Below are 20,217 nucleotides of genomic sequence, written 5' to 3'. Positions count from 1 at the left end.
CAGATGCCGGATACGGACACCTACAGGTGCAGTACGACGCGGATGGTCCTCATACTTTCCTAGATTAGGGTTTCTAAAGACTGAGTCAAGAGCCGGGTGATTTGGCTGTCCTCTGAGACGAGCAAAATAACATAATAAAAGCTGGTCTCGTCTATCCCAAAGTGATGGTTCACCACAGTCTACAAGTAAGCTTGCGACAGGACTTGATCTAAACGCGCCTGTGGCAAGCCGAAGGAAAGCATGATGTACACTATCCAGCATTTCAAGCACGGTTTGACTAGCTGAAGATTAGGCGTCACAACCATAATCTAAACGGGAGCGAACAAAGGAATAGTAGAAACGTATCATACATGACCTATCGGCTCCCCAGTTGGTGTTAGTAAGGACTCGCATCATATCTAGAAGTTTGGAACATTTTGTTTTCAATTCTTTTAAATGTTTGACCCAAGTAAGACGGCTATCAAAAATAAACCTAAAAACTTGACGTAAGTAGAGATAGTAATAATCTCTCCGTTCAGAAAAACTTGCGGAATAGAAGGGTTTCGTAGCCGAGAAAAAACTACACAATTTGTTTTTTCGGCTGAAAATGTGAAACAAGTAATCCTGGACCAAGCTTCAAGGTGAGATATAGTGTTTTGCAGTAGTCTCTCTGCTGTGGGTGTTGAACGGCTTGCAATGTAAATAGCAAAATCGTCAGCAAATAGAGAACATGAGACAGGAGCCTGCACACATTTATTAATACTGTTTATGGCTACAGAAAAAAAGGTGGCACTATACACTACCTTGAGGCACTCCATTCTCCAAGGTGATTTAAGAATCCCCGGATAAAAGCAAGCATATTGCCCTTGATTCCCCATTCTTTGAGGGTGTTAAAAATACCACGTCGCCAGGCTGTGTCATACGCCTTTTTTATATCGAAGAAGATAGCGACGAGATGCTGGAGATTGAGGAAAGCGTTTTGTATGGCTGTTTCTAGTGACACTAGAGGATCAATGGAAGATCGTCCTTGTCGGAAACCACACTGTTCTGGCGATAGAAAGCCATGTTTCTCCAAGTACCATGTAAGCCTGCGGTTTACCATTCTCTCCATTATTTTACACAAAACGCTTGTTAATGAAATAGGGCGGTAGCTTGAGGGGTTGGTGTGGTCTTTACCAGGTTTTAGTACTGGTATAATAAATGCTTCTGACCAGCCGGGTGGGAAGATTTGTTCGGAGAATAAACCGATGAAAATATTTAAAAGTTGTTGCAGTGCCGAATTAGGAAGGTGTGAACGAATTAGGTGGTGCACGCACATGATTAGTGGATCATGTGCGTCCGCCAGTACTCTAATATCTTCAATGCGGGACCGAATACCTCGAACATTCCACTGAATAATGTTAATAAGTGTAAAAAAAAATAAATAAAAAAATTAAACAATTAAATTTCAGAAATTATATAAAAATTAGCTGTACGTGATTCGGTTTTTATTTTTTGTATTTTTTATTTTAAGGAACTCTGATACCCTAGGGTCGGGTGGTTCTTCAACCATATCCTCAAGTATATGAGGTGATGGTGAAGGAGATTTATTTAAATGGGATGCTGCAGTTGACATCCCAGAGAAGATAGTTATGTGGGTTCCCTTTACGGGGAGCTTATTAGGTGGCTTACTGCCAGCTGTGATAGTCGCTACTCGTGCCGGTACGACTTTGGGAACAGGAACTTTCGTATGTATCACACTGTTAGATTCACTAACTGCGACGGAGGACTTTTTATTCATTTTTGTCAGCTCTGAGATAGTGGCTGTAAGTGAAGCTACTTGATCAGAAAGCATCTGAACAAGTTTTTTAAGCTCATTGCCGGATCCGCACTGCTGATTATTAACATTTGTAGGAATTTGTTTAGATGTAGCGGTGGCAAAAGTCACATCTGGTTTAACCAGGTTCCGTGAATTGTTTATCTTTTTATATTCTCTACGTGCAGCCTGGAAAAATAGTTTTTGCTCCGTACAGATTTTGAGAATTGCCTTTTCTTCTTTAAAAGTTGGGCAATCTCGGGAGCGGGCTGTATGTGGACCACTGCAGTTTGCACATTTTTCACTTTCTTCGCAGTTAGTGTCGTTGTGACCTTCTTTACCACATCGAGCACAGATCTGTTTTCGTGGAAGATGTTGTAGTGTGACCAAAACCTTGGCATCTGAAACATCGCCGTGGGTTGGGTATGAATGGTCGTACCCGAACCGAGAGGTAACCCACTTTAATCTTCTCTGGTGGAACAGGGAGATTGAATGAGACGGTGTCGGTTCTTCTGTTCCGTTCTGACGTTTCATTATACGTTTCACTTCAACAACATCTTGGTGGCAAAGGTCATCAACTATTTCAGAGATATCTATATCTAAGAGGTCTCGACAAAAAATTACACCCCGGCTCGTATTTAACGTTTTGTGGCTTTCTGCACTTATATTTATACCACCCATATAAGGAGACGTAACATAGATCGACTCTGTTCATCGTTGAATGTTTCGATCAGAATTGATCCGTCACGTAATTTCCTGATATTCTTCGGGGAGCCACTTGCACCTGTTATGGTTTTGTTTATTAAGAAAGGTGAAACCTTTTGAAGGGAGCCACCTTCCTGACTATTTCTGAGAACAACGAATCTAATATTTTTAGAATTCGATTCTAATAAGTAATGGTTCTCTTCAGTATGACTTTTATCCTCGTCACACAAAGCTGACCAAGGTCTCTTCACAAGACTGGATTTGGTGGTTTTTTCAGATGGACCACCAACCATCATTGTTTTTATTATTTGAACTGAAATTTTGGTCCCACGAGTACCGGCGAAAAATGGACCACTCCAGCAGAGCGCACGCGTACTGGAGCTAGAGCTAAATACAACTGGGTTCGCTCTGGTGCCCAGAGGACATCGTTCGAGACTCACTATGTAGAGCCATTCACCCATCGGCACGATTTGTTCCCACCTTGGGTTACGGTTGCGTTTCGTAAGATGTCGCAACACCACCGAGTATAAATGTAAGAAATATCAGTGTAGGTTGTTGTTGTGTAATTGTGTAAGTGTGTATGTTGTAATTTATGTAGTGTTCTTGGTGTAGTATATGTGTATAATGTAAAGTGTTCTGCAGCTCATTGTATAGTGGGAAGAAAAGCTGCAGAGGCTAGGCCCGTGGGGACGCCAACCCCCAAAGTCTTAAAGAATAAGACTCCCCGTCGGGGATCGCAATGCATTTGAATGCTGGTATAACTGCCACTCGTTTTCTCACCGACAGATGCATAGACCTCATAATCCGGCCAAAACTCCATCCGAATTTAGAAGGTTTTATTTATTAAATGCCTTATTCTATCATATCATCGTTATGTTACATTTTATGCAGACAAATCACCTGCATTTTCACTGATAAATTTGCAAATTGCATTTCAAAATATGGAACTAGAAAAAGAAGGGGTTAAAAAAAAGGAGGTTATAACAAATAGCGAATCGTTTTCTCCGATTACTAGAGAGCGGCTCTACTGATTGCTTTCACAACCCTGCACAACAAGTACTATCGAGCGTTCATTTATGTTTCTTCTTCCAATTAAAAATTGGCTAAGAAGCACCATAGGTGAAAAGAGGTTAAATGGGGTACCTACGTTGAGCATTCACCGACAACGGGTTTTCCTAAAAAGGTGCAATTAAAGTGAATCTATAGTTTATTATTTTATTTAATTTTCTCCCCCAACCTATTTTTAAATTATATTGTATGTATTATTTTACGCTCAGAAGAACGAATTTTTACCTTTTTGTCATAAATAGTGTAATTTGAACCGTTGCCATTTAAAAATTACTTCCGAGCGCCTCGGTAATGGCTAATGCTACACGATTTGTTTTTAAACTTTTCCAAAATTACTGAATGGGTTTTTCGGTTATTTTCTTTTACAAACGATGATTCTACATATTTATATTTTAGTTAGTCTGATACAAATTGAATAGCAAAAATATTTTAATTGTAACATTTTTTCTAACTTACTACATTTCCTTTCTTATAATTTAAACCTACGTTTAATACGAAATAAAAAACACGGTTAAACTATTTTCACAACCCGATAATTGAACATTTATTTTTCCGACGGTTTTGCAAGTGAAGAAAAACCAGCACCGAGAAAACGACCGCCAGAGCTTACGCCGGGATCAACGGAGAAAACCAGCTCAGAGAAAACTGACTCATCCGAACCACTCCCAGTTGGAGAGGACGGCCACCAGCGCTTATTCCGGATCATAGGAACAGGCATAAACGAGCCGCTCAGGTGTTTACACCCTTTTCCATTTTCTCAACCTTCTTCCCCATTTTTTTCTTATTTTCCTTTGTTTTTTTGTTCACTATATTTTCTTAATTTTATAATTTTGTTGTACTCGTGAACTAAAGATAGGATTTTCAAAGTTTTTCTTTTTATTGTATCTACTAGATTTGTTATTATAGTTAAATGTATTCTTTCAACAGCTGACAAGGTCTTGTAACTTTTGCTGGTGTAAGGAAAATAATTTGTTGTTCGTTAAATAAATTTGTAAAGTAACATTAATTGTACTTTCCCGCTTACTCCGGGATTTGTGATCAGGCACAAACGAACCGCTTACTGGTTTTTCGTCCCCTCCCCAATTATAGTCCTTTTCCTTTTTCACTACCTTTTTCTCCCATTTACGTTTTTTTTCCTGTTCCCTCTTTTTTTTCTTACTGTTCCTATTTTTTCTTCTCCCACTTTTACTTCTCTTTCCCTTTTCCTTCTCTCACACTTAGCTTTGCTAGGAAACGATCCTTCCGGTAGCTATTCCGAGATTTGATTGGACCCACTCGGAACTTCAAGGCTTAAGAGCCGCCCAGCAATCGAGTCGGATGGCTCGGCTGGTGGGTGGGTCTTAATCCTTTGGAGTCCTGCGGGTGTTAGGTCCTTCTCTCCGTCTGCAGTCGATCGGAGGGGTCGTTTCTTCCTGAGATGACTCGAAGGTGCTTTGTTTCTCCCTTTCTCTGGAAGAAAGTCCGTGTGCGCCGTCTCCTCTACATCTGGGGGTTGCTCGTGTGGGCCACATTCAACGCAACATAGGACGCAACATAATGGATTAAATATTTTTTTTTAATATAGTTTATTTTTTGTTAAATATTTCTAACTAATTTAGCTCTTGGTTTTTTGTTATTTATTTATGAAAAAATCTAATGTTTTTAATTATCTTTGGCAATTAACTGCTATAAGTTTGTTGTACTCTTGAACTGTGGATAGCATTTTCAACCTGTCTCTTTTTATTCTATCTACTAGATTTATTATTATAGTTAGATGATTTCTTTCACTAGCAGACAAGATCATGTATGTTTTGCTGGTGAAACGAAAATAATTTGTTATTCCTTAAATAAATTTGTAAAGTAACAATTTTTTTTTGTTTAAAAAATTCATCTAAACTGTGTTCATTTCAAAAAATATTTATTCTTTGTATTGATAGAATTTTGTACTCATATTTCATATTTTAATGTATTTTGTTAAAGAAGTAATAAATTTGATAAGTAAATTTGTAAAATTTTTTTTTTTTTTTTAATTTTCAACCCCGTCATTCATTTAAATATGTATATTGTTTGTTATTGTATATTATATTTCATATTATTTTCTTTGCAAGTTAATAAAGAAATAAGTTGAATAAAAAATTAAACTGAATTCGAACAAATTTTTTGTGGCTTTGTACAGCTTGTAAGAATTTCACACAGAGAATATTGCCAACTCCGACTTCCGTTTTAAAGGAATCAGGAGACATCGCAATGCATTTTCTTTTTGTTTTTTTTTTTTTTTTGTTTTTTTAGGGCGAAAAACGGTTGAACGTTATCATCGCCGCTGTTAGATAAAATTAAAACTTAAAACTACTATCACAGGAAACAAAATCCGGAATGGGTGTAAAAGGCCCATTCTCGGATAACAAAAACACTAACACGTAACTTAAAACTACGTTAAAAACTAACATATTAAAAATAAATAAAACTTAAAAAGGAGATAAAAACTTAAAACTATTATGTTTAAAGTCTTACAACTAATATCACAGACGAATTTGTAAAACATAAAAAAAAATATGAATATATATATATATATATATATATATATATATATATATATATAAAATTTGACAAATGCCGAATGGGAGTGTCGAATGGGAGTTCACGGGGAAGATGTGGCAGATGTCCCGACTCCGACTTCCGTTTTAAAGGAATCAGGAGACATCGCAATGCATTTGAATGCTGTTATAACTGCCACTCGTTTTCTCGCCGACAGATGCATAGACCTCATAATCCGGCCAAAACTCCATCCGAATTTAGAAGGTTTTATTTATTAAATGCCTTATTCTATCATATCATCGTTATGTTACATTTTATGCAGACAAATCACCTGCATTTTCACTGATAAATTTGCAAATTGCATTTCAAAATATGGAACTAGAAAAAGAAGCGGTCAAAAAAAGGAGGTTATAACAAATAGCGAATCGTTTTCTCCGATTACTAGAGAGCGGCTCTACTGATATTGCTTTCACAACCCTGCACAACAAATACTACGGAGCGTTTATTTATGTTTCTTCTTCCAATTAAAAATTGGCTAAGAAACACATACGTGAAAACAGGTTAAACGGGTTACCTATGATAAGCATTCACCGACCAAAAATTTGTCTCCTGGGACGGCTCGAGCGTGCCTTCTTTCTCTTTTTCTCTGGCAAAAGTCCGTGTGCGCCGTTTCCTCTGCTTCTGGGAATCGCTTGTGTGGGCCTCATTCGACGCAACATAATGGATTAAATATTATCATTATTTTTTTTAATAGATAGTTTTTTTAAATATTTCTAACTAATTTACCTCTTAGTTTTTTGTTACGTATTTTTAAAACATCTTATGTTTTTAATTCTTTTGTAATTAACTGCTATAAATTTGTAAAGTAACATTAATTTTTTTAGCTTAAATGAATTCCACTAATTATTTCTTTCAAAAAATATTTATTTTTTATTGATCAAATTCTGTACTTTATATTTCATATTTTAATATATTTTGTTAAATAAGTAATATTTTTTTTTTTAGTAAATTAGTAAATTATATTATTTTTTTTTATTTTAAGTGAATTCAACAAAACCGTATTTCTTTTTAAAATGTATTGTTTGTTACTGTATTTTATAAACAAGTTGAAAGAAAAATGATATATTATTGTAATACAGGTATGTTAAAATCGAAAATTTTATTAGGCTTTGAAGAGCTAGTGGGCTTTATAGGCCCGTTCCAGAGCTTAATACTAACCGTTCGCTCCTCGAACTTAATTCCAAATATGAATTCGATCATCTCTGATTTCGAGGTATTGTTTCGGAGCCCACCTTGAGCACGTTTTTTGTAACTTAGCTTGTCATGAATGATCGAGTGTACTCTCAATTACTAATTTCAGCAATATCTCAAAATGTTATCCGTCTTTCCTTGGGAATAAGATCATTACCGCGATTTTTCAAAGCATTAGTCGAAACTTTCACCGGTCATCCACTACGATAAATAGATGACACTTGTTCTACCCGATTTAAACTGTTCGATCCATTTATAAAAATGTTCATGATTAATACACCTTTTATTATACTTTTATAACTTCCGCGAGTGAATTTTGGTTAATTTTACAAATAATTTAAATACTCTTACCATCACACCATGATACACGTTTTAAGCGGAGCCGAAGTTTGTTATAAAAAAACGAGTTTATAATGATTTTTTTTTTTTATAATTTCTCAACCAAAGATGCAGATTGAAGGTTTCATTTTGTTCTACTATATGGTTCTTCCACCGTTCTCATTTTTCTCTAATCGAACGACCTCTCTCTCTCTCTCTCTCTCTCTAGAAAAACCATAAAAGTCATCAAATTTACAGCTTAATTTAAGTTCCAAGAATTTCAGTATAGCTTCATGTTACGTTGAGCAGAAATTAGGGCGAAATTTTTCACAAGCTGTAACTCAAAATGAAGCTTTTCCTGATCTATGTTTATATGACTTTTTTTTACCTGTAGAACAGGCCGTGAAATTATTTCAGTTTCTCGGCGTATATATATATACATACACACAGGAGGGTGAGCAACATAAAACCGAACCCATAATGAAACCGCCACCCGACACTATTTATGAAAGACACACACAATTAGCGCGACCAGTGGATGATGGTCCTACTGATTGTTGCTGTCGTTTGTCAGGTGGTTACGTGTTAGTCCAGTATAAGTTTTGTTGCAGTGCAGTTCTGTATGTGTAAAATGCTTTTTTCAATCCAGGAGAGGATAGATGTAGTCGAGATCGATATTCGTTTTGGATCGTTTGAAGAATCACGTCAAATATTCGTAGAAAAATTTCCGAATGCCTCTATCTCGGCGAATAATAGCAAATACATTTAGTTAAAAAATGACGTACAACAAGTTCAGTTTCAAATGCAAACCGAAATATGCAACCTTCCGTTAGGACTCCACAGGCCATTGCCGACATTGAAATGAGAATTACTGCCGGTCCAAAAAAATCGCTACGCAAGTTATCCCAACAATCTGTTGTTAAATAACACGTCTTGTCGTAAAATTCTTCGTGAATTAAAACCGAAACCATACCACGGTACAACTGTGCAACGACCGAGACAGACTTGATTATTGCAACTGGCATCTCGAAAACATTTTTGGTAGACAGATAGAGTTACCTACTTGCGATTTTTTCCTTTAAGATTACTTAATGGAGAGAATTTATCTATCTGATCCCCACTTAAATTAACTGAAGGTGAACATTCATCGAGATATCAACGCAATTGACAGCAATGTTTTGCCTCAGACGATTCTCAATATGATCAAATCGAGCACAAAAATGCTTCGATGGCGAGGGTCATTTTGAACATCTTTTGTAAGAAGGTAAATAAATGCAACATTTGAATTACAAATTATGTTTTTCTTTAATTTATCCGTATCATTCATAAAATTTCATTCCAACATAACCTACCGATTCTGCAGCGATTACGTTATGGGTTCGGTCTTGCTCACCCTGTGTATACTTATATATATATCTACGCCGAGAAACGGAAATAATTTCACGACCTGTTCTACAGGTAAAAAAAAGTCATAAAAACATAGATCAGGAAAAGCTTCATTTTTGAGTTACAGCTTGTGAAAAATTTCGCCCTAATTTCTGCTCAACGTAAAATGAAACAATACTGAAATTCTTGGAACTTAAATTAAGCGATAAATTTGATGACTTTTATGGTTTTTGACTTGAGAAAAAAAAACAGATAACTGTATCTCTAATCATTATTTTGAAAATTATTTTTCAGTAAAAAATTTCTGTTGCAAAACCTAATTTTTTTTAAGTTTGATCCACAAATAACTTGTTAAATAGCCAGTAAATAAATAAAATTTTTCCAATAAACAATAAGCTATACTTTAGACTAATCGCATGAACTTAAGTCTGGGAGAAATTAACTAGGCTGGGATAACACAGAATAAAGTTGGGATTATCTGAAAATATATTAAACATATTTACAGAAATAAACACAAATAATATGACACCAAAGTAATGTTCTGTACTATTTAAATTAACACATAATGCACGGTGATACAGAAATTTATAAGACAACCAGAATTCTGCAGATAAAGTTTACAAACAGCTGTCTGTAAAATGAATCATTTAGTCTTTTAAGAATGTAAAACAACCATAACAATTTTTTTGCCGTATTTTAGTTTTTTACAATTGTCATTTTCCATTCTAGATTTATTGAATTTCATAAAAACAATTTCTAAAAGAGGAGGTCAAAATGACTATAACTCCAAATTTGTAAGGGTGTGTCATAATTACATTCTCACAGGTAACCTGTAGAAATGGTACTTACAAAGTTAAAACCTTTTGGTCATTACATACCAGGTGGCGCATAAAATGATCCACAATTTGGTTTTGTTAAAGCATATTTATTTGAATCGCAATACAGAAGAGTAAAATAAAACGTGTTTATTATGTACCTGGAGATTATGTTCTGCTTATCACATGTTCAATATGATAAAAGTCTAGCGACTTCTTAAACACCAACTCCTGTGCTGTTAATAACTCCACTACGCAAATCCTCGCTTTCTCGTTGCACGTATCGATGATCAGCACTCGCAGTTCTATCACTGTATGAGGATGTTTAGGGAAAATCATTTCCTTTACGAATCCCCAAAGAAAATAATCACATGGATTCAAATCAGAACTATTCAGAGGGGCCAGTTCTGTCCACATGCAAAACGATCATGAAACCGGTTTGAAATGACACTTGCATTAAAAGTTTCATGCAGGAAGTCTAAAAAATTAGCTGCGTGTGGTCTGGCTCCATCCTGCACGAACCACTCGTTTTCTAATTGAAACCCTTCTGCAAGAAGTTGAGGAACAAAATTATTACACAGCATGTTTAGGTAACATTCACTGTCCACTGTCTGTTCAAAAAAAAATGGCCTTATTACCCCACGACTTGAGATAACGGCCCGTACCATAATTCTTGGAGTGTGATACACCTTTTCATGAAGCGTGTGTGGATTTTTTGAAACCCAAAAAAACACATTTTGTTTATTAACGACCCCGTCTACGTGAAAATGTGGTTCATCTAAATACCAAACATTGTTGTACCAAACAATATGTATTGGTTCACAGCCCGTTCAGCGAATGCTATTCTTTGATGTTTGTTATCAACCATTAATTTAGACCATACTGATTATTCTGTATGGATACAGATGCAAATTGGTTTTAAAAATTTGCTGCGCAGGTCGTCTAGAAATCCCAGATTGTGCTGCTGCTTTTCTCGTCGATTAGCCTAGGCTCCTCTGCAATACTGTTCTAACAGCTTTGACATTCTGTAAAGAACAAATATTGGCAGGCCATTCATGCTTACTCTCAAATACTGAACGATCACTATTAAATATTTTGTAAAGTCTAGACATTTTGTTTTAAATGAGGGCGACCACAGAGTTTGAAAATGTGCACGAAACCGTTTTTGTGTGTGCAACACACTTTTCGTTTCATTAAAAAACAACACAGTGTTTATGCGCTGTTCAAGTCAGTCTTCCTTTGTCAGCCATCTTGGAGTGATGCATAAACAGCCCATTCAGAAAGAAAAGAAATAATTAATAATTATTAACCTAAACAATTATTGCCAAAACAAATGTTGGATCATTTCGTGCGCCACCTTTTCCACGGCTTACATGGCCAAGTGAGATAGGTGCACAGTGGACAAGCATCCTTGGGCAAAGCTATAGAAGGCTGAATTTATATGTACATCCAATTCAATTCGATATCTTGCTCACTGCTAGTATAATCAGTTTTGACATAACATAGTCTGTTCATGCAATCTTGTATTTCTAATTGACTTAATCCATGATTAATATCATGTTCTAATTATCCCTTTAATCACTGTTACTACTGTCTTTAAAAGTATTATAATTACGGTAAAAAAACAGTCGCTATGGTATCAAGGTGAGCAAAATATTCATAATGAGGAATATAAACTCAGCTCATCGCTTACCAAATATGTATCTTTTGTTTTGGAAAACGAAAATATCCTCAAGAAGTTACACGTTTCAAGCAGGTACGAATAAAACAGCCAAAAAGTTAATGTAATATCACTAGATACATTTAATATAATTAAAATAAGATTGATAGAATAAATGCATACAGAACACAATACTATTTATATACACAGTAGTCATCTGATACCTCGAAATCAGTATGGCTGATCGCAATGCAGTTAAGTATCCTGACCCAATCAGAAAATGATAAAGATTATTAATCATTCACGCTTCATTCCTGCAGCCAGTATAAATTTATAAAAAACGAATTTATTAACTTACTTAAATTAATAATTTTTTATTACACGAATTTCACAAATAAGAAAATTGGTGTTTATCATGGTGATTACAAACATCAAAAAAGTTATAAATGGTATTTAAGAGAAACCGGAGCTAAATTGGCCTCCAAACAGCACACCAATAATTGAGTTTGCAAGTTTATCATAATGCAAAAAGGGATTAGATATTGATTTGTAATTCAACAAATGATGCGATTATAGTTTGGTCAAAATTTTATTTCATTCTGGCCTAAAAAGCTTACTAAAATTCACAAACGACAATTTAAATGATTTGTAATAAATGATATATATTACAAAGCCAAGCCCTTATAGTTTTAAGATTGTCATCTGAACATAGTGATCTCAATCCAACTTAAACGATACGATAGAAGATAAAATGTAAATTTCAGAAAAAACTGGTACATTCAAATTTTATGTGTAAATTACTAAAATTAATGATGATGAATGGAGTTCAGAGTGTAAACATGTAGAAAGAGTTGAAAAGAGCGGTTAGAAAAAGAAGAAATTTTGGGACAACCACAGAAAAATTAAAAATAAATATTTGTAGTGATTGTTGTGATAATGCAAGCTTAAATGTATATGAGATGACATTGAACAATGAATGAAATGTAAATGGGGGTTTAACTATAAAATATCCTAAATTAATTCCACTAATGTGAAATTAATGCGCAATAAAATTATATTTGATACTAGTGACAGGTACAGATTGATACAAATACAAGAGGATGAACAAGCAATTTATTTAGCCATAAGCCACAAAATTATAAGACAACAGTTGTAGAAGAAACTAATCTATAATCCTATCATGATTCAGCTCTAAATCTACTTCTGTTACAATATCTTAATTAAGGTTTTCAGGACAGTTATAAAATGTTTACCTTACAATGCAGTGTTAGTAAAGCACACTGCATAATTGAAATAAAGCAATGAGGAAATGAAAGCAGATGCCTTGCTAACTCGAGAACAAAAGACAATACAATTAAATAGAAATATAATTATTTATTATTTCTGTAGTGATAATGGTTAACGATGACAGCTGATTATTTCACTTTACATAGTGAAAACTATAATTTAAATTCGATATACAATATAAACTAAACTAAAAATAAATATCATTATAATAGATTTCTAATTACGATAAAATAACAATAGTAGTTAAAAAAATAATACAGACTAATTAATAATAAGTATAGTTTAAAATAATTATAATGAGTATTTCAAAAAAGATGCAACCTTAGAATGAGGGAGTGTACAATTCACAAATAGGTAAATTTTAATCTATTGTTAGGTGACAATACTGAACCAAAAACATGCATTTGAAATATATATCCTTGTCATGCCTAGTGTCATTTCGATACCAATTTTTTTTTTGTACCAGCAATGTTGATTACCAAGGATGAACATGTATTTGTTGTAAGGACATTAAAATGTACGTATAATTCTTTCAAAGACTTAAATATACATTTCAACTGATTCTTTAGTCCACACAACACACACATAACTTCAAAAATACCATGTTTGATAGATAAACTTTTTGAGTCTGGCTAAATACATAACCAAAGACAACGGCCCAGGCCAACCGTCTCTGTTTTCTGTGAAAATTAGTCAGGGCATAAAAGGCAGAAAATCTCTTAGAAATTTATTCCAAGATTAACTTTTACTTTCCAGCCTTCCAAAAAATTAAAATTCAGTTTTTCAGCATCAGTGTCGGTCATAAATTGAAAGAACCAGAACATGCAAAATGTTTGTAATATTGTTTCTTCCAACAAAGAAAATGATGAAAATGTTATCGTGCTTGATTTCTGACCAAACAGACAAAATAGCTAAATTTGTAGCAATGAAATTCTTCACAAATTTATTTCTTCACTGTTTATTGCACCATTAGATAAAAATAAAAGAGAACACTGATTTCAGCAAGATTGTATTTCTTGTCATACTAATAATCAATGATAAGTCATTTTGAAGAAGCGTTTTGGTCATCACTGGATCTCAAAAACATATGATCATTCGGATTTCTAAATCGTACACAGATTGTCTTCTCTGGAAAATTTACAAAATTTAGTTTTACAGAACGACTCCCATTCATTTAATAAACTGAAAACTAACATAAAAAGAGAAATTTCAAAATTAGTGAACAAATACTATAAAAAATGACTGCAAATGACATGAGATGGGAAAGAACTGATATGTAGGTGAAATGAAATCGGTTTTCAACATTTGTAAAGAAAATAAATGTTGTATGATTTAAATATTTTTATAATTTGAATTTCATGTTGTGACAAAATAGCTCCAAACATACATTAATAAGCTTTGGGTTGCATCCATTTTGAAAAACCTACATAAAAGAGCAATATAAATTGTACAACAAAATATACTAATGCAGATACAAAATTAATAATAATAATAATAATACGATATAATATAACTTTTATACTGTGTAAATCACATGAAGAGAGTACATAAACCAAAATTGTGTACATTAATTGATTTAGTGTACTAATAATATTTAAAATGGATATTATAAAATGGATATTATTTAAAATGGATAAGTATAATTTTATTTTTTAATCATTGATAAATTAAAAATTTTTAAGGCTGAACATAAAATTAGTTTAAATTAATGTGGACTATAATATTACTTTATTTTAAATAATTATACAATAATGTAATGTGACATTACTCATAAACATTCAAAATAAGATTTCATATCTGAAATTCATATTGAACGAAACCTCTGTAATCATTGCTGAAAGCTTTTATTAGAAATAATCCACTAAATATCAGTTCAATAAAACATATCAAATCATGTTTATGGTAACAGCTTAATAAGCTGTTATTTAACTAATACTTAAACCTTTTTTCTTCTTTTTTTCTGTTTATCCTCTGGAACCACCATACGGTATTACTTCAGAGGATGAATGAGGATGATATATATGAATGTAGTCTTGTATAGTCTCAGATCGACCATTCCTGAGATGTGTGATTAACTGAAACCCAACCACCAAAATACACCGACCAGTACCCATAATCTACTATTCAAATCCAAAAAGTAACTGCCTTCACTAGGATTTGAACCTCAGAACCTTCAACTTCAAAATCAGCTGATTTGTGATTTTGAGTTAATCACTAGATCAGTCCAGTAGGTTTAATACTTAAACCTGTCTGAAATTTGTACTATCACATTCCAGTGTCAAGATTATATTTAAATCTCCATTAAATATATTTTCACTAGTAGTTACACGATAAACTGTCCTAGAGGTATCTGAATGGTAATTTTTTTTAATTTTTTACAATTATCAGTCAATCGACTATGAGATATAATTAATATCAAACCACATAATATAATAAATATACACTTACATACACATACGCACACTTTTTGGTTTTCTTTAGAAACACACAAACAACAATCACGGTATCAAAATGTATTAATGACTTATGATAGAAAGTCATTTTTACTGTTATGTTTTAACAATACAAATCAAACGACAACAAATAAAACACAAAACTTATCATCACATCTCATTTTTCATTTTACCAAAGTAAAGATTTGTTTTGTTTTATCATGAACTAATTTATGAAGAATTTTAAAAGAGTCTATAAAACTCTAAATAATAATTTACTTCAAAATACAAAGATCTTATACATATAACGCAGAAAACAATGTAAACACTAAATCCATACATAATTATTTTTATTTAACAAATAATTAAAGCGTGCATAAAGGAAATATCTATTGAACAACTGTATGAACATACAAAACTTACATAACAAAATTACCTTTTTAACTTCTATGACACCACATACACAAGAATTAATTTTCTACATATTTTAATGAAAGAAAAACAATGAAAACACAATTAAAAAAGTGTTTATTGTATAATTATAAAAGCAGCTTATTGTATAATTCAATCACCTTGATTACTGTGTTAGATCTGAGATAGAGATAGAAGAGAAAAGAAAGGTAGAAGAGAAATTAATTTTTTAAAACCAGCAAATACTATTAATGAAATAATGCTAAAATTTTACTGAAAGCCATAACAGCAGGTTCAAAGTGAAAAATTAACTTAACTTTTTTATTCAAATGTGAAGAGAAGTAACACCACACTCAATATAAGAGCTATCCTGTAGAAAACAAACTGCTTAGAAATTAAATGGCAGAAACTTCTAATAACCAGTTAGGAAACTAATTTTAATTAGGGGTTCAGTAGAATAGTTACTCTTTACAAGTTCTGTTTCCTAACCAGGGATGCTAAAAAGGCAAAAGGCAAGGTGCCTACCTCTTTTAAAACTTAAAAAAACTGATGCAATAGAATAAAAGCAGGTTGCCTTAAATGCCACAAATGAATAATACATAAGTCAATAATTTTTAAACACATTGTACATATACGTTTCGCTATAATAAATAATTTATTAATTAAATACATCAATAAAATGTAAATACAAGTTATTCCACATAATAATTTTTATAATAATGTGGTAACATCAAACAACATCTGTTATTACTTCAAATGTGTTACCAACTTTTTGATAACAATTCTAAAACTGTTGGCATTAATTTTCATAAAAAAGATATCAAAAACTTTATCTCAATTTTGTAAGAGAAACTGTTCTCTGAAGTGTTCAAAAGCATCTTTAATCTAGAGAATTATGCCATCAGAAAGTATCTTGGTTTACTTATACCTTGCCTTCTTATGTCATATTTTATTTACTTTTTTTAATAAATTTACTCTAATATTTACTTGTTTTTTATCAAATTTCTTAAAATATATATTATTTTTTCAAAATTTCTCATCAAAATCATCCAATACTCAAAATGTATGTATATATGTAATGTTAAATAGTAGTTGATAAAAAAAAGAAATCTGAAAACTACAGAAAAATACTTCAATTATTTTCATAACTCATTTACTTATACTAAAGATATAATTGCTTAAAATAGATTTTTATTTGGTAAAAAGTATGACAGATATTTTCTACAGGATTTGCTATTCAACCCTGCTTACCTGATTTTTTTTTACCAAATCCAATTCATTTTAGTCATATAAAATGATGGATAAACAATTACGTGTCTAATCTATATTAAAATCTAGATCTCACTCGAAGCAAATGCATCTGTTAGTACTTATACTTTCTCTTTATTAAAGAAACATTAATTTTATTATACTTAAATGTAGAAAATGATGGGACGACAATTAAAATACAAATAAAAAAAGTCTAACAACTTTTTATTTCATCTGCTAGTTAAAAAAGTAAGTTTTGTTTAGTAAACACCAAAATGGTTTCATTTAATGTATAAATAATAAACATATCATATGTTTATTTCAGACTGTAAATGCAACATTTCTGATCTATTACTTTATTACTCTGGTTTTAAGATACTTGAGCTTGTCAAATTTTCTGTTGGGTTTTTTAGAAAACAAAGTCACACAGGCAGAAAATAACCAAATCATTAGTAAACAGTTTAAAATGGATTACATTTTCATTAAAATTACAAGTTCATTTTATTTTAAATTGTCATTAAAAAGGTAGCTTTCACAAACAAATATTTTGTTTTTATTATTTTTATTTTTTCAATATAAGTATACCTTGAGTTATTCAAAATTTCAGTTATCTGTAATCGGTTTCACACTCCACTAAGACAAAGTTTTAATGCATTATAATCAGCAAATGATACAGCGTAATAAAAATCTAATACCTAGATGAAGCTAAAAACTGAATATACTTCTGGTAAGGAAGACTATTATAGTTTTTTAATCTTGCGGTTTAAAATATAATTCACAATATCAATAATATTATATGAGAATCACAATAACAAATAAAGTAAAACTAATAAAATATGCAACATATAAATATATGATTCTGACTTCATCGCCAGTAAAAAGTGAACCAGTAAAATTCTTAAGTCGTGATTCACAACTTTCAAGACCTTAATAAATTAATAAATAATTATCCTCAATCATATATCATTATACAATCATATCAGAAGGTAATTTTATTTTAAAAGTGTATATGTGTGTATGTTTTTATATCTTATACGCATGTTATGGAAAGTAAATTCCAACATATCTAACAACAAAGTACATTAATCCAGGAAGACATCTGATATGCTATAAGCATATCATACCATCAAAAAATACATTATAAAATATCAAACTTAAAAGAACATAGCTGCCTATTTTCCTTAAATAATGACTGTTGTTACTTTCAGAAGACAAGCCTACTCGTAAAGTAAAAAATTCTAGCTCGTAAAAAAAAAAACAAAAGGCAAGTTATAAGGTTATAGGTTATAGGCAAGTTATAAGACATAAGGTTGATAAGGCAAGTTATTTAAATGATTATTTTAAGAGATAGCCTCTCGGCCTTTCATCCAGAAATCCTGGGTTCAAATCCCAGTCAGGCATGGCATTTTTCATAGGTTACAAAATTCCATTTCCATATCCCACACACAAGCTTTATTATATTATATTTATTACAGCTTTATTATATTTATTATAAGTTGTAAAATATTAAGAAATTATCCAATTCATTTATTTCAACATTTGTTTCAACCGATTTGTCACAAACATTTTTTGTTTTTTTTTGGTTTGCAGCTTTTCTTTTTTGATGAGTTTATTTAACTTCATTTGCTGCAAGATTACAATTCATTGGAGTTGTGACACGAACAAATCTTCATTTTCATAATAACTGTTAAATGTTTTAATACTTTTTGTTCACTTTTTCTATTTGCCTGTTTGACACGCTTAGTTCTGAATCTGTTATTTCTAAGCTACTTTTTCCCAACATTTTTTGATTAAGCAATACGTAGGGCTTGGTCTACTGTCACGTATTCCAGCTAACAATGAGTTGCGAATTCTCATTATCATTACCTAATAATTCCAGAAGTATAGTTTCCTATAGTTTCAATTAATTTTTTTTTATTCCCGTATAGGTTTTCTTCTCTAAGGTAGATAAAATAATAATAATTTTAAAAACAAATCCCCATCTACCCATTTGTCTCCTAGCTCTTTGTCTTATAAAGGCTCATTTTCATATAATTGTAAAATATCAACTTTGCGACACTTCTTTATCAAACAATGAGCAGTGTAAGTAAAGTATGAAATTAAAATTATTTAATATCAAGTAGCTGACAAAGAAATGTGATGACTGTCAGAGTAAATCAATGGGATCACATAGCGATTCATCGAAAATGTAGTAATAACTAGGTATAAAACAAACTTATTAGTTACTACTATAGCATTAAGTTTTTCTGGATGATTCTTAATCGAACTAGTTACTAGTATGTAGTTTTAGTATCTTTTTATTAACCTTCATTTTGACCAAATTCCTAAAACTATTTAGTAGCACCTAACACTAGTAACTGACTTTTCATTCACTTTACTGATTATTTTTCTGATATAATTTTATTAAAACTAATGAGTTGCCAAAAAAAAGAAGCCTAATTAAAAAAAACCAATGATACATTTGAATAAAAAAAAAAACATCTAATTAAAAAACAATGATAAAAAAGATAACTAAAAAAGACAGTCTTGTGAACAAAATCTATAATTTTTAAAGCGCTTAATTAAAAAAGATTCAGAAGAAAAGAGAATTACATGAGCAACTTTAGATTTAAAAAAAAACCAAATAATAACAGTATACCACTGAATAAGATACGAAATGTAAAATATAAAATATAAAAAAAAAGCACAAATTAATGTCGGTAAAACAATCTATGAACATAACAATAGTGGAGTAAAGAGTGGTTAAGTTTTATCACAGTTGTTTTTGTTAAATAGGTCTAATACAGGCTTGCTGCACATAAAAGATGACAATTGTGTGTGTGCTGCGCAAGGCTGCGCAAGTCTGTGCAAGTGATCGGCGAGAAAAAAAATATAGAAGTATTGGGATAAAAGTGCAAGTCTGTTATATAATCCTGTACTAACATAAATATGGATATTAAACCTGAATTAAAAAATATTTATCACATACTAGCTGACCCGGCAATGGTTCGCCCATAACTAGATTTGAGTATATATATATATATACAGATTAAATGAACACAAATGAAAGTTTGATAAAACATTAAAAAACTGAACATTACAGAACTTCACAATTTAACCTTTACCTTTTCCCTTTTTCCCATCTTTCCTTTTTGGCATCTTCCCTTTTTCCCTATTTCCCTGCTTCCCTTTATACATTTTTTGCAAAACTTTTTTTTCACGTAACTAATATATATTCTGATTATGAGCCAAATTGGGCCATAAATATAATTTTTCAAAATATCTTGACCCCAGTATCAACTAGCAGGTCCAAACTAATTCAGAAACCTTCAGGGGTGTGCACACAACAACTCACCAAAGTTTCATCGC

Source organism: Lycorma delicatula, chromosome 7 (genome assembly GCF_047948215.1).
Source record: "Lycorma delicatula isolate Av1 chromosome 7, ASM4794821v1, whole genome shotgun sequence".
Classification (NCBI taxonomy): Eukaryota; Metazoa; Arthropoda; class Insecta; order Hemiptera; family Fulgoridae; genus Lycorma; species Lycorma delicatula.
This window is presented reverse-complemented; position numbering follows the sequence as displayed.